Genomic DNA, 14,067 nt, shown 5'->3' with positions numbered 1-14,067 from the left:
AACGATCCAGGTGAAGACTTGGATAGTTGTCATGCGGAGAACCACACTCAGACGAGTTTTTCTTGAGAATATTTCTGGCTCATCAGTTTAGTTGTGAAAGCCGGTAATATCCGAAAGAAAAATGTAGACTCTGACGTATCAGTAGAACATGTTGTACAGGTGATTAACTAGATCTATCCCTATTTGGTTCTCTGACCTCATGCTCGTGACGCTGGACCTTTGAACCTGTGTGTACTATGTTTGAATTACCATGTTTGTGTACCATGTTTGCGTTACCATGTTCGTATTATCATGTCTGTTTTACCATGTTTGAATATGTGGCATTCATGCATCCACGCATTCATACATTCAAAAAAAAAACCCATCTTTTCCATAAAAACATGATTTTTCCAAAGATTTAGAGAAATTTTCTTTGCAAACATTTTAGGATTTAGTCATGGAAGAAGTAAAAAGGCATACCAAGAAATACGGTTTCAAAGCGCCTGATGTGGGAAAACTGATAGAGTTAGCATCTTCTGTACAAAATCCTTCCAATTTTAGGAAAAGTTATGGAAAACTTTTGCCTATCCTGAACACTCATGTTGATGAAGGACTTCTCAAAACTCTGGTTCAGTTCTATGATCCCGTTTACCGTTGTTTTACCTTTCCAGACTACCAGTTGGTACCGACCTTGGAAGAATATGCCAATCTTTTGGGTATCCCTGTGTCTGAAAAAATACCCTTCAATGGTTTGGAAGCCATTCCTAAGTCACACGTCATTGCAGCAAGTATCCACATGAAAAAGTCTGAAGTAGAGAGTAATTGGACTACCAAAGGAAACCTCCCGGGTTTAACCTCACACTTCCTGATAAAGAAAGCCTTTGATTTCATTGAAACTGGTAGCATGATAGCTTTTGAAGCTGTACTAGCCTTGCTCATCTATGGGTTGGTTCTGTTTCCCAATGTCGACAACTTTGTTGATATCAATGCCATAAAGATTTTTCTGATTGGAAATCCTGTTCCGACTTTGCTTGGTGACATGTATTTCTCTGTCCATCATAGGAATCGCCAAGGCGGTGGAATCATTGTATGTTGTGCACCTCTATTGTTCAAATGGATTGTTTCACACTTACCTGAGTCTCCTATTTTCACAGAAAACCGAGAAGGTTTGCGTTGGCCTCGAAGACTTATGTCTCTTACTAATAATGATATCCGTTGGTATACCTTGGCTCGCTGTGGTACAGAAACCATTGATAGTTGCGGAGAATTCGCCAACGTACCTCTCATTGGTACACAAGGAGGAATTAACTACAATCCGATCTTAGCCCGACGACAACTCGGGTATGCAAATTCAGTTAAACCTGTTGGTCTCGCAGTAGAAAGCTACTTCTATCAAGAAAAGGAAGATCCTCAAAGGTTGAAGACAAGAATGATGAGAGCTTGGTACGACGTCCGATGGAAAGAAAAAGGTGAGGAAAAGAATTGCATTGCTACGGACGCCTACACCTGCTGGGTAAAGAAAAGAGCAAAGGAGTTTCAAATGCCTTATGATTATGAAAAACCCATGTCTCTTGTGGTACCTCAACTACCCAATATTCCCATTCCCACTATGAAGGAATACCAAGACACTTTAGCCAAGATGAGGTTAGAGAAAAATGCTTGGGAGCACAAGTTTCGTAGGACCGATATGGAAAACAGAAGATTGAAGAAACAAGTGAAAGATCACGAAGAAACTCTCTACTGTCAAGATGGATGGCTCATGAGTAAAGATGAGAAGATTCGTCAGAAAGACGCTGCAATCAAGAGGTACATCAAAGAAAGCAAGAAAAAACCTGAAGGTTCAACAAGCAACGCTCCAACTCCTGACGATTGGAAGAATATTGTTGACAAGCTAAAGACCGAAAAGGCCGAATTGAAAGCTTACTATGGGAAAGAAATCATGAAGCTCAAGCTGCACAATGCATTTGGTTCTTCATCTGATGAAGATGCTTAGGATTGTTTAGCTTTTTATTTATCATTTGCTTTTGTAAGGAGCTACGCTCCAATGTTGTAACATTTCCCATTATTGCAATAAAAAAAAATGAATGAATAAAAGATTAGTTTGTGTTCAAATGTTTGCAAGGAAATAATCTTTAAAATATTTGGAAAAATCATAAATTTCTTTTTTGCATACATCATTCTGCATATCGAGTCTGTTGTATAGAGTCTTAACTTTTGGATCTTTCTCCAATAGATCGTCAAGCTGTCGCGTCTCAAAGTTTCTCGACCGCGCTCGCAATCAGATCACAGATACAATACTCGTTCAAGCAGAAGAAGAGTAATGGAACACTCTGAACAAGAGAATATTGAGCTCCGTGGTACAGTGACCACTCTTCAGGAAAAATTGGAAAGTCTCACTACTCTGGTTGACTCCTTAATGGCCGCACAGAATCAGCCGCCGCCACCTAACAGTCAAGCAACAGTAACATCTGAAGTCACTACTCCAGTTTCTACAGTTGCATTCGGTATTCCATCTTTCTCCATGCCAGAAGGTTGGGGCACGCCTTTCAGCTTTGGTACAGGTTTCCGCCATAATGTTTCTGGGGTTCAAACAGCTACAACTGAAGCGCCTGCTGCACAAAGTTCACAGTTCACTCCAAATCAGGGGGTAACTTTTTCCCAAATCACTATGGCACTTTCTCAACCCACTATGACGGTTCCGACTCCTATGGTTCACACTGTTCCTTACGGAGACAATGAGATTTATCATGATCAGGGTGATAGCACAAATCAGCGAAGCCTTGTAGGAGATCTCCAAGAGCAGTTTAACAAGATTCAGCTGGAAGTCAAAGCTATTCGGGGAAAAGATTTGTTTGGAAAGAATGCCCAGGAGCTATGTTTGGTTCCCAGTGTACAAATACCGGCTAAGTTCAAGGTCCCTGACTTTGAGAAGTACAAAGGTAGTTCTTGTCCACAAAGCCATCTTGTGATGTACGCCAGAAAGATGTCTACTTATGCAGATAATCATCAGTTGCTTATCCATTACTTTCAAGACAGTTTGACTGGTGCCGCACTGAAGTGGTACACAGGCTTGGATAGCACTAATATTCGGACTTTCAACGACCTAGGTGAGGCCTTTGTCCGACAATACAAATACAACTCGGATATGGCTCCAGACAGAGATCAGCTTCGATCCATGGCTCAGAAAGACCATGAAGCTTTCAAAGAGTATGCCCAACGATGGAGAGAAACTGCTGCTCAGATTAATCCACCATTAAAAGAGAAAGAGATGACAAAGATCTTCTTGAATACTCTCAGTCCGTTTTACTATGAACGCATGATTGCTAGTGCTCCAAGTGATTTCACCGAAATGGTAAACATGGGGATGCGTTTAGAAGAAGGAGTCCGAACCGGACGTCTGACTAAAGAAGGTGGATCTTCAAGCGGAACCAAAAAGTTTGGAAGTGGTTTCCCAAAGAAGAAAGAACAAAGTGTTGACATGGTATCCCAAGGGAGGCCAAGAGGAAACGTCAATCGACAACGACAGATAGCTGCTATTACACCAGTCGTTAACACATCACCTAATCCGGGGTTTACTCCGCAGTTTCAACAACAACAGCCTCGACCACAGGCTCAGCAGTTTAACAATAATCAGAATCGTGTACAAAGAGTTCCACAGTTCGATCCGATTCCAATGACCTACACAGAATTGTACCCTGCTTTGATTGAAAGAGGTCTTGTTCAAACTAAAGCACCACCACCAGTACCTGAGAGACTCCCATGGTGGTACAAAGCTGAGGTCTCATGCCCTTATCATCAAGGAGCACCTGGCCATGATCTTGAGCATTGCATAGCTTTGAAATATGAAGTTCAGAGGTTGGTTAGATCTAATCTCCTTTCTTTCAGAAATCTGAATCCTAATGTGCAAGCAAATCCGCTGCCCAATCATGGAGGGCATGTTGTGAACATGGTGTATGGATGTCCTGGCCAATACCGAGTCTATAATATCAACTTCTCAAGAGCAGATTTGGTACAAATGCACGCCACTCTCTGTCGAGGGCCGAATTTTCGCCAACATCAATACGGTTCCTGTAGAATATGTTGTGTGGATCCTCACGGGTGTTCGATTGTGAGAAGAGATCTCCAAGTTTTGCTAGATAATGGTACTATTGAGATCTACAGAAATAGGGATGAAAATGAAGTTAACATGATAGGATGTTATCCGCATGAGCTTTTAGTCTCAGATATCAACTCGGAAATGCCTACAGTTAACGTCATCGTCCCTCATTTCAACATGCCTGAGCGCATGGAAGTTACTTACAACAAGCCGAAGGTTCCTGTTGCTCCTTTAATCATCTGTCTACCTGGACCTGTTCCTTATAACTCTGACAAGGCAGTTCCATACAACTACAACGCCACAATGATAAAGAATGGACAAAAAGTTCCTTTACCTACTCTTTCATCTGTCGTAAATATTGCTGATGTGAGTCGAGTAACAAGAAGTGGACGTGTGTATACTCCGCTACCTCTAAAGCAGCCTGTTGCTCCTGCAACCGGGCAAAATCCTGTTGGTACACCAGTGGGGAATCCTGTGGAAACTCCTGTCAGTAATACAAACACTGATGTTGGTCAATCCAGTGGAACCAATGTCAATCCTGATTTTGATGAAATTTTGAAGCTTATCAAAAGAAGTGAATACAAGATTGTGGATCAGCTTATGCAGACTCCTTCAAAAATCTCAATACTTTCATTACTGTTGAATTCAGAAGCCCACAGGGAAGCCCTGATGAAAGTCTTAGATCAAGCTTTTGTAGATCATGATGTGACTGTTGATCACTTTGATGGGATAATAGCCAACATAACAGCTTGCAACAATTTAAGCTTCTGTGATGAAGAACTCCCCGAGGAGGGTAGAAATCACAATCTTGCTTTGCACATTTCTATGAATTGTCAGTCAGACTCTTTGTCCAATGTGTTGGTAGACACCGGATCTTCCTTGAATGTGATGCCAAAGACGACTCTTGCTCGCTTGTCTTACCAAGGAATGCCTATGAAATTCAGTGGTGTAGTTGTCAAAGCATTTGATGGATCGCGAAAATCTGTTATCGGCGAAGTCAACCTTCCCATGACAATTGGTCCCCATACATTTCAAATCACTTTCCAGGTCATGGACATTCAAGCTGCTTATAGCTGTCTGTTAGGACGACCATGGATCCATGAAGCAGGGGCAGTGACTTCTACGCTCCATCAAAAGTTAAAATTTGTAACAAATGGAAAATTGGTAACAATAAGTGGAGAGCAAGCCTTGATGGTGAGCCATTTATCCAATTTCTCTTTCATCAGTGCTGATGATGTGGAAGGAACTCAGTTCCAAGGTCTCTCTTTAGAAGACGAATTTTCCAAAAAGAAAGCATCGATCTCTTCTTACAAAGAGGCGGTAAAAGTAGTAAAAGATGGAGCTACCACTGGCTGGGGGCAAGTTGTGATCCCGACCAAAAATGAAACCAGAGCAGGACTCGGATGTTCACCAACATTCTTAAACTGCACCAAGAAGGATGAAACCCTTCGTCCGATCAAAGATACATTCATTAGTGGAGGATTCCTTAACCCAATTCCTCAAGAAGTTAATGTCCTTATCGAAGAATGTACCGAAGAAGGTTTACCCGATACTGAAGAAGAATGGAAGTGTTATCTCAATGACTCGGGATACATATCTCAGGAAGAACCATATCCTCCGTCAGAGAAGTCCAAAGGCAAAGAAACTGAGCCTGTTCCTGCAGAAATCTGGGACACCTTGGGACAACCAAGTGGAAAATTTGATTACATGGTGAAGTATACTGCACCTGAAAGTTACAAGATTGCGATTGAGGATATCCAACCAACTGGATGGGGAGATTCCTTTGAATATAATAGTCAACCAGAAGAGGCCTATCAGCCCTGTCAATTTTCTCAGCAGCCTGAAATTACTGAAGATTTCGGATTCAATGCATCTGCCAAGGTTTATAATCCTGAAGGTGGTTATTATCACATAAATGCCATTTTTGAAGATGAAGGGGAAGATGGTCCCGCAACTGACTCGGAAAGTGTCGCTGACAATGAGTCTCTTCATCCTGAAGACTGGGAAATACATCCTGAAAATTCTGAAGATTGTGACTCGTCTTATGCTCTTCAAGAAGTAGAAGAAGACCGTTTCAACTCTACAAAGAACAAGGTTGACAAACCAGGACCTTCAAATCCTGCTCGACCAGCGGTCAATGTCAATACTGGAGATAATTCTGAAGAGAATTTTCCTGAATACATAATGCACAGAGGAGTTCGTTGCTACTGGAAAGCTGTCGACGTTCCGAATGTTGTTCACCGCTCAAAGTAATCACCTCGTTGTTATTTTGACCTCCTGCCTTGCCCAAAGCAGAGAGATGTTTTATAGGGCTTTTCTTTTAAATGTTCCGCCCAAATAACTTTGTGTATAGGGCTTTGTTTTAAAAGTTTCCCTCTTTGTCCTGCCCAAGGCAAATGAGTTTGTGTTTAGGGCTTTGTTTCAAAAATGAATCATAAATAAAGTGTCATTTTGAATTCCCTACATTATATGTTTTATTCTTGCTTTTTTTTGGAAATGGTAATCCTAAAAAACCAAAATAAAATAAAATAAAATAAAAAAAAAAAAACTTTTCAAAAAAAAAATCTGCATACACTCTTGCATTCATAAATTTTCTGAAATAAATATAAATCACATGTGCAGATTTACTATTGATAAACCCATTGAATGCAATAACCCTATGCCCTCTCCCAACTTTGAGTTTCCTGTGTTCGAAGCCGAAGAAGAGGAAGAAGAGGAGATCCCGGACGAGATCTCTCGATTACTTAAGCACGAGGAAAGAGCCATTCTGCCTCACAAAGAGCCTTTAGAAAAGATCAACTTGGGTTCTGAAGAAGACAAAAAAGAAGTAACCATTGGATCGCTGCTTGATGCTGATATCAAGAGTAAGTTAACAGACCTTCTCAAAGAATATGTTGACGTGTTTGCCTGGTCCTACCAAGACATGCCTGGGTTGGATACCAATATTGTTCAGCATTACTTGCCATTGAAGCCAGAATGTCCGCCAGTTAAGCAGAAATTGCGAAGGACTCACCCTGATATGGCTAACAAGATCAAGGTGGAAGTTCAGAAACAGCTCGACGCAGGTTTTCTTGTCACCTCGGAATATCCTCAATGGTTGGCCAACATAGTGCCAGTTCCGAAAAAAGATGGTAAAGTTAGAATGTGTGTTGACTACCGTGACCTGAACAAAGCCAGTCCAAAAGATGACTTTCCATTACCACATATTGACATGCTGGTTGATAACACCGCTAAGTTCAACGTCTTTTCTTTCATGGACGGGTTCTCCGGTTATAATCAGATCAAGATGGCTCCCGAAGACATGGAGAAGACATCTTTCATCACCCCATGGGGTACTTTTTGCTACAAAGTGATGCCATTTGGATTAAAGAATGCAGGCGCAACTTACCAAAGAGCGATGACTACTCTCTTTCATGACATGATGCATAAAGAAATTGAAGTTTATGTGGACGACATGATAGCCAAGTCCAGCACAGAAGAAGAACATATTGAATACCTTTTGAAGTTGTTTCAACGACTAAGGAAATATCAGCTTCGCTTGAATCCTAACAAATGTACTTTTGGGGTTAGATCTGGAAAACTCTTGGGTTTCATTGTCAGCCAAAGAGGTATTGAAGTAGATCCCGACAAAGTCAGAGCTATTCAAGAGATGCCTGCACCAAAAACTGAAAAGCAAGTAAGAGGATTTCTCGGACGATTGAACTATATCTCCAGATTTATCTCTCAAATGACTGCTACTTGTGGACCAATTTTCAAGCTTCTCCGCAAAGATCAAGGGGTTGTATGGACTGAAGATTGCCAGAAAGCGTTCGACAGTATCAAAGAGTACCTGTTAGAACCACCAATATTGATTCCTCCAGTTGAAGGAAGACCATTAATCATGTACCTTACTGTGTTAGAAGAATCCATGGGTTGTATGCTTGGACAACAAGATGAAACCGGTAAGAAGGAGCATGCCATCTATTACTTGAGTAAGAAATTCACAGACTGTGAGTCTCGTTACTCCATGCTCGAAAGAACGTGTTGTGCTTTGGCTTGGGCTTCAAAACGTCTCCGCCAATACATGATCAACAATACTACTTGGTTAATCTCCAAAATGGATCCGATCAAGTATGTCTTTGAAAAGCCCGCCTTAACAGGAAGGATTGCCCGGTGGCAAATGCTGTTGTCTGAATATGACATTGAATACCGTGCTCAAAAAGCGGTCAAAGGAAGCATTCTCGCCGACCATTTGGCACATCAACCAATTAATGAATATCAATCTCTCAAGTTTGACTTTCCTGATGAAGATGTCTTGTACTTGAAGATGAAAGATTGTGACGAACCGTTACCTGAAGAAGGTCCTGAGCCTGGATCAAGATGGGGCCTAATTTTCGATGGAGCAGTAAACACTTTTGGCAATGGAATTGGGGCAATCATCATCACTCCCAAGGGTACTCATATCCCGTTCTCCGCCAGATTGCTATTTGATTGCACCAACAACATCGCAGAATATGAAGCTTGTATCATGGGTCTCGAAGAAGCCATTGATTTAAGGATCAAGATCCTCGACATATATGGAGATTCAGCCCTCGTGATCAACCAAATCAAAGACAAGTGGGAAACTTACCACCCTGGCTTGATTCCTTACAGAGATTATGCAAGACGTCTGTTGACTTTCTTCAACAAAGTTGAATTGCATCATATACCTCGAGATCAGAATCGAATGGCAGACGCCTTGGCTACTCTATCTTCCATGTTCAAAGTCAATCATTGGAATGATATGCCTACAGTCAGAATCACGCGCCTTGAAAGGCCCGCCTATGTGTTTGCAACTGAAGCAGTCGTCGATGATAAACCGTGGTTCCACGACATCAAACGCTTCCTTCAAACTCAAGAGTACCCACTTGGGGCATCAAACAAAGATAAGAAAACTCTAAGGAGGCTTTCTGGCAGTTTCTTCCTGAACGGAGATGTGCTATACAAAAGAAACTTCGACATGGTTTTGCTCAGATGCGTGGATAGACACGAAGCAGACATGTTAATGCATGAAGTGCATGAAGGGTCCTTTGGAACTCATTCAAACGGGCATGCAATGTCCAAGAAAATGTTAAGAGCAGGATACTATTGGTTGACAATGGAATCTGACTGTTACAAACACGTGAAGAGATGTCACAAGTGCCAGATCTACGCAGATAAGATCCATGTGCCACCGACTCTACTCAACGTTCTCTCATCTCCATGGCCTTTCTCCATGTGGGGGATCGACATGATTGGAATGATCGAACCAAAAGCTTCCAACGGTCATCGTTTCATCTTAGTGGCAATTGATTACTTCACCAAATGGGTCGAAGCAGCATCTTACGCCAATGTTACAAGACAAGTGGTTGTGAGGTTTATCAAGAATAACATCATTTGCCGATATGGTATTCCCAGCAAGATCATTACTGACAATGGTTCAAACCTGAATAACAAGATGATGAAAGAATTATGTGAGGAATTCAAGATTGAGCATCATAACTCTTCTCCTTACAGACCAAAAATGAACGGCGCCGTTGAAGCTGCCAACAAGAACATTAAGAAGATCATCCAGAAAATGGTCGTCACTTACAAAGACTGGCATGAAATGCTGCCATTTGCTTTACATGGGTACCGTACTTCAGTGCGTACTTCAACAGGGGCAACTCCCTTTTCTCTAGTATACGGCATGGAAGCTGTGCTCCCCGTAGAAGTTGAAATCCCATCAATGAGAGTCCTCATGGAGACTAAGTTATCAGAGGCTGAATGGTGTCAAAGCAGATACGATGAGTTGAACTTAATCGAAGAAAAACGTATGACTGCTCTATGCCATGGACAGTTATACCAAGCAAGGATGAAACAAGCTTTCAACAAAAAGGTTCGACCTCGTGAATTTCAAGAAGGTGACCTCGTGCTTAAAAAGATCTTGTCTTTTCAACCAGATTCTAGGGGCAAATGGTCTCCTAATTACGAAGGCCCGTATGTTGTCAAAAGAACATTTTCTGGCGGCGCCATGACTCTTGCAACCATGGATGGTGACGAACTCCCATATCCTGTGAATGCTGATGCAGTCAAGAAATACTTTGTCTAAAAAAATACAAAAGAACAGCTCGGTAAGTTGAAAACCCGCAAAGGGCGACTTAGGCAAAAATGAGCGTCTCGGTGGACTGAAAACCTGAAAGGGCGGTCCAGGCAAAAATTAGAGACAATAAACAGAAAAAAAATTCATCCTGGTAGATTGAAAACCTGAAAGGGCAATCTAGGCAAAAATTAGGGATTAATGACAAAGTAACTGCATCAGTCTGTACTTCGTCACCTGAAGAGTCTGTACTTCATCAAAGGATCTTCAATCAAATCATCACCAGTCTGAAGCGACAAGCACAGTTGGAACTCAAAGTTGTTGGGGGGAATAGTGGTTATTGCTTTCAATGTAGCCTTTTCCGCATAATTACCATTTCCAACTTTTGTAAATACTCCGTGGAATCACGCCTTTAGCTGATTACCATCCTATTAAATAAATTTGAGCCTTGTGCCCACTTGTTTGCAATCTCTAATTTCTTTTAGCTTGCAAAATGACGCTTTAATTGTGTTATTCACTTTTGAAACAAAAAAGAAAAAAATAAGTTTTAAATGAATTTACTTCACTTTTCTTTTTCAAAATAAAAGCGAAATTTTCCTTTGAGTTGTGAACAACAGAAGGAACATCAACAGCTATCTCCATAGGACGAAGCTCTTCTATCCCCAGTGAAGAGGATCTTTTATCCCCAGTGAAGAAGATTTTCCATCTCCAGTGAAGAAGGTTCTTCCATCTCAATGAGAAAAGATGCTCATCTTCCCCAGAGAAGTTTAAAGCACACAGCATCATTCATCACCCGTGTTATCTACACCGTGTTGAAGAACATTCGCCAAGTATCTGGTTATGTTGCGACGTCGGTCCTTCTCCAGTATATACTTCTTTGTCTGTCAGTATTATTAGCATGCATGCTACATTCATGACATTCATCATTCATACATATTTGCATCATTCATGCATTCTTGCATTTTTCAATAATCGCTTGTTCAGGATATATCTATCCCAAAAAAGTAAAGAAAAAGGAAAAAAAGTAAAGAAAAAGGAAAAAAAGAAAAAAAAAGGAAAAAAAGAAAAAAAAGGAAAAAAGAAAAAGAAACAGGTATGGGCGTGTCATCTCTCCAAATAGATTGTCACCCATAAGCAGAAAGAATACCATTTGTTTCTCCAGTTCCCCACTGAGATCATTCCTCGTGGAAGAAGGTTGCTTTAGTTTCTTCTCTCAAAACAAAGGAGAAAATCCCCAGTTGAGTTCATTCCTCATGGGTACAAAGTCTTGTTTGACCGTTTCTTTCCAATTCATTCTTGGTTAGAACCTTGTCTTACCAAAGATTCAAATTCCGATTCCTCAAACAGAGTCGTGAAAAAACAGACAATAAACAATCGCCTCGTCATCAGAGCAGCTTATGTCTCTTTCAAAAGCTTTTTCCTCTCAAGGAAATCAATCATGAAGACCATTTGACAATCAGGGCCTTATTACTGTTCACAAGGCTGAATAACCAGTAATTCCCCTAACAAAGTCTCCAGGGTCATTTTATCACTCGGCTGATAATTGATCATGTCTTCAAAACCACTATCACAAGGCTGGTAGTCGGTACCTTTTTGTTCTGGTTATATTATTAAACATGTCTATCACAAGGCTGATAGTCGGTAATATTAACCGAACCTTTGAAACTTTTTTTACCTTGTCAAGTCTATCACCATGCTGGTAGTTGGTAATACAGTTTCATACCTCTCACCTTCGCATTATTAAACAAGTCTATCCCTGTGCTGATAGTCGGTAATGTCGATAGGTAAGCTTTTCTTACAAAGCTATCATTCCCCGGTGAAGCATACACTTGCTTTCCCGAAAAAAACGGATTCTCTTCCTAAAACGGATTGAGACATCCTTCCCAACCTCTTTTCCCCAGTGGAGTCAGTTCTTGATATCCCCTCGGTACAGATATCCTTGCACCATTCGCAATTTTGGTATCTTAGGTCCAAAATTTGCGTCTTCTGATATTTAAGTATCTTCCACCCTATCAAAACGAAGATTTTCAATCTTCATGTCTCAGGTTGAAGAAACTTAAATAGGGGCATCTGTCATACCCCAATTTTTGACCTAAGATACCACCTCATATCATTGCATATGCATCATTTGCATCTCTAACAAATTGCATAGCTTGTGTTTGTTACTTGTGCTCAGCAGGATTTAATCAAGAGATCACTCATCAGTGCAAGTAACAATCAATTAGGGTTTTGTTCTCCCTTCATCTCAAATGAATCATCTTCATCAACAATCAACATTTGGTCCTCAGAGATTCACTTCAACAAGCTCAACAGCTTTGAATCGACTGAATTAGGGTTTTGACTGAAGACAGTGCACTCCTGACTTTTGCTCAGAATTTGACCTAATGGCTTGGGACATGACCTCAAGACCCCAAGTGCATCATTTTGACCTAATCCATTGGCTCATAACATCTCCTACACAAAGATTGATCAGACAAATCCTCAGATCAGGGTTTTGAACTATCAGGGACTAAAACCAGGGATCACATTTGGGAAACCCTAAAAATCCCCAGGAAGTCAATCAAAGGTCTCAATTATCCTCAAATAATCCCTATGACAATATCCAATGGAAATTGCATCTCAATTCAAGACCTACAGTCATCAATCTCATCAGGTCGACAATTAGGGTTTTTGACCTAATTCACTGAACAACTGACTTTTTAATCAGGACATGGTGCCACAACTCAAAACATGGCTCAATATCCTCTAATGCTTCAATGTGATCCATTCATACCATTCATATGGTGAGGATAGCATGTTTCATTTGAAATCTCCAGAAATGCGATTCGTCTGAAAAAGTCAACTGTACAAGATCACCATTGACTTTTGGGGAATTTTGGTCAACCATGACTTTTGAAGTTGAAAATCATCAATATATGAAGTATGAAGTCATTTGATCAAGAAAAATCAAGAAAATCAATCAAGAATCAAAAAGTCAAAAGTTTGACTTTCATACTTAGAAAATTTTTCTAAGTGTTTTTTATGGTTTTTTTCCAAACTTTGGAGGGGAATAACTCAAAATTTCACCTACAAACTGAAAAAAACTTCCAACATGAAAGTTGTAGATTTTGATCCAATAAACAACTTTGACACATATAAATTTTTTCCATAAGATCAACCATTTAAGAGATATGGAGCCTCAAAGTTGACATCTTTTGAAAATTTCACTTAAAACTTCATTTTCTTCAAAGTTCATGGAACTTTTTCACCCATTTCCTTAAAGGTCTTGAAGAAACTTTCAACTAGGGTTTTGAAGTGTGTAACATGAGCTTTCCAAAATGTCCAAGAGCATGAAAAAATATGGAGTGTAGCTATGGTTTTGAATTATGCATTTAGTGATCATTTTCACTTGAATTTTCACCATTTTTCACTAAGTTTCAAGACTACATTGCCTATAGTCCAAGTAATGATGCAAAGAGGCAATAATTGAAGATATTTTCTCTGATTTGAGATCAGAATGGAAGAGGATAAGAAGCTTGAGTTTTAACCATGGTTTGGTCACTTTAACCATTTTGCATTAAATGTAAAAGATTCCTTTTTATCTCTTAAGCCAAATCATCAAACTTTGATCAAGTTGCAAAGCTCTTCATTCAGAATCCTTGGCCTATAAATAGAGGTCCAAAACTCATTCAAATTCACACCAAAACCTCACAATTATAGGTTTTCTCTCTTCTTTCTTGAATTACAAGTCATGTGTTTCAAAGTGAGGTAGAAAACTCAACCTCCAAACCTTGCAAGTTCTGAACAAAGTGATGCTTCCCACAACTTCTAAATGTCAAATGTGATGTGTTTGAATCACTCATACACCCAAAAACACCTCAAATCTCAGAATCACTACCTCACTTCCATAATTGCATATATTGAACCTTATCATGCC

This window comes from Vicia villosa, linkage group LG2, assembly GCF_029867415.1.
Source record: "Vicia villosa cultivar HV-30 ecotype Madison, WI linkage group LG2, Vvil1.0, whole genome shotgun sequence".
NCBI lineage: Eukaryota > Viridiplantae > Streptophyta > Magnoliopsida > Fabales > Fabaceae > Vicia > Vicia villosa.
Note: the sequence above shows the minus strand (reverse complement) of the source record.